Here is a 2,919-nt window from a genome sequence, read left to right as displayed (position 1 = left end):
CAGCACTCTGGGAGGCCGAGGTGGGTGGATCATCTGAGGTCAGGAGTTTGAGACCAGCCTCGACCAACACAGTGAAACCCTGTCTCTACTAAAAATACAAAAATTAGCCAGGCGTGGTGGCACACCCTGTAATCCCAGCTGCTCAGGAAACTGAGGCAGGAGAATGGCATGAACCCAGGAGGCAGAGGTTGCAGTGAGCCGAGATCGCACCACTGCACTCCAGTCTGGGTGACAGATTGAGACTCTTGTCTCAAAAAAAAAAAAAAAGAAAAGAAAGAAAGAAAAAATGCTCTCGTCTGACAGATGCAGCCCAACTCTCAGAGTATCTGACTTAGCTCAGTTTAAGTTTCAGTCCTCAGCTGGGCACGGTGACTCACGCCTGTAATCCTAGCACTTTGGGAGGCCAAGGTCAGGGGATTGCCTGAGCTCAGGAGTTCAAGAACAGCCTGGGCAACATGGTAAAACCCAGTCTGTATTAAAATTTTTAAAAAATAAACAAATAAAAATTATCAGGCCGTGGTGGTGCACACCTGTACTCCCAGCTCCTTGGGAGGCTGAGGCAGGAGAATCACTAGAACCCAGGAGGCAGCAGAGGTTGCAATGAGCCGAGATCATGCCACTGCACTCCAGCTTGGGCAACAGAGTAAGACTATGTCTCCAAAAAACTAAATAAATAAAGTTTCAGTCCTCACTTTATCCCTCATCCTGGCACCTTTCTGCAAAGCACAACTGTACACAGAGACACTGGCTTCCCATCATGATTAGAAAAAAATGTCAAGTTTTCACCATTGTTTGTCCTTGATGATCTCACTGCCTCCTCCTTTCCCTTCCTTACTCACTGGGTGCCAGGCCACTGTGGCCTTATGACTATTCCCTCCCTCCTTTCTTTCTTTCTCTTTCTTTCTTTCTTTCTTTCTTTCTTTCTTTCTTTCTTTCTTTCTTTCTTTCTTTCTCTTCTCTTCTCTTCTCTTCTCTTTCCTTCCTTCCTTCCTTCCTTCCTTCCTTCCTTCCTTCCTTCCTTCCTTCCTTCCTTCCTTCCTTCCTTCCTTTCCTTCCTCGCTCCCTCTGTCTTTCTTTCTTTCCTCTCTCTCTCTCTCTCTCTCTCTCTCTCTTTCTTTTTTGAGAGACTCCGGCTCTATATCCTAGGCTAGAGTACAGTGGTGGGATCATAGCTCACTGCAGCCTCAACCTCCTGGACTCAAGTGATCCTCCCTCCTCAAACTCCAAAAGTACTGAGATTGCAAGCATGAGCCACCGCACTCAGCCATTATGGCTACTTCTTGATTGCACCAAGCTCTTTCCCTAGTCAGAGGTTTCAGCTTGCTGTTCCTTCTGCCTGGAATACACATGTTTCAGCTCACTCTTGGGACTTGGATCTCAGCTCAAATATCAGAGAGGCTTTCTCTAGTCACCCAATCAACAATAACCATCCACCACCATCAAGTGGTTCTTTGGCATAATTTTTTCTTTCTTTCTTTCTTTCTTTTAGACGGAGTTTCGCTCTTGTTGCCCAGGCTGGAGTGCAGTGGCACGATCTCGGCTCACCGCAACCTCTGCCTCCCGAGTTCAAGCGATTCTCTTGCCTCAGCCTTCCAAGTAGCTGGGATTATGTAGGGACCAGCCCTACAGGTTCTGTGGGTTTTTCTCCTCATGTGCGGAGATGAGAGATCATAGAAATAAAGACACAAGACAAAGAGATAGAAGAAAAGACAGCTGAGCCCTGGAGGACCACTACCACCAAGACGCGGAGACTGATAGTGGCCCCGAATGCCTGGCTGCACTGTTATTTATTGGATACAAGGCAGAATGGGCAGGATAAGGAGTGTGAGTCATCTCCAGTGATTGATAAGGTCACATGAGTCATATGTCCACCGGACAGGAGACCCTTCCCTGTTTGGCAGCCAAGGTGGAGACAGAGAGAGAACAGCTATGCCATTATTTCTTCTATGCATTTCAAAGACTTTTAGTACTTTCACTAATTGTGCTACTGTTATCTAGAAGGTGGAGCCAGGTGTACAGGATGGAACATGAAGATGGACTAGGAGCGTGACCGCTGAAGCACAGCATCACAGGGAGACGGTTAGGCCTCCGGATGGCTGTGGGCGGGCCTGACTGATGTCAGACCTTTCACAAGAGGTGGTGGAACAGAGTCTTCTCTAACTCCCCTGGGGAAAGGGAGACTCCCTTTCCCAGTCTGCTAAGTAACGAGTGCCTTCCCAGGCACTGACGCTACCGCTAGACCAAGGTCTGCTAAGTAACGGGTGCCTCCCCCAGGCACTGACGCTACTGCTAGACCAAGGTCTGCTAAGTAACGGGTGCCTCCCCCAGGCACTGGCGCTACTGCTAGACCAAGGTCTGCTAAGTAACGGGTGCCTCCCCCAGGCACTGACGCTACTGCTAGACCAAGGTCTGCTAAGTAATGGTGCCTCCCCCAGGCACTGGCGCTACTGCTAGACCAAGGTCTGCTAAGTAACGGGTGCCTCCCCCAGGCACTGGCGCTACTGCTAGACCAAGGTCTGCTAAGTAACGGGTGCCTCCCCCAGGCACTGGCGCTACTGCTAGACCAAGGTCTGCTAAGTAACGGGTGCCTCCCCCAGGCACTGACGCTACTGCTAGACCAAGGTCTGCTAAGTAATGGTGCCTCCCCCAGGCACTGGCACTACTGCTAGACCAAGGTCTGCTAAGTAATGGTGCCTCCCCCAGGCACTGACGCTACTGCTAGACCAAGGTCTGCTAAGTAATGGTGCCTCCCCCAGGCACTGGCGCTACTGCTAGACCAAGGTCTGCTAAGTAACGGGTGCCTCCCCCAGGCACTGGCGCTAACTCTGCTAGACCAAGGTCTGCTAATAATGGTGCCTCCCCCAGGCACGGCGCTACTGCTAGACCAAGGTCTGCTAAGTAACGGGTGCCTCCCCACAG

The sequence above is a fragment of the Rhinopithecus roxellana genome, chromosome 8 (assembly GCF_007565055.1).
Source record: "Rhinopithecus roxellana isolate Shanxi Qingling chromosome 8, ASM756505v1, whole genome shotgun sequence".
NCBI classification, from domain to species: domain Eukaryota; kingdom Metazoa; phylum Chordata; class Mammalia; order Primates; family Cercopithecidae; genus Rhinopithecus; species Rhinopithecus roxellana.
Note: the sequence above shows the minus strand (reverse complement) of the source record.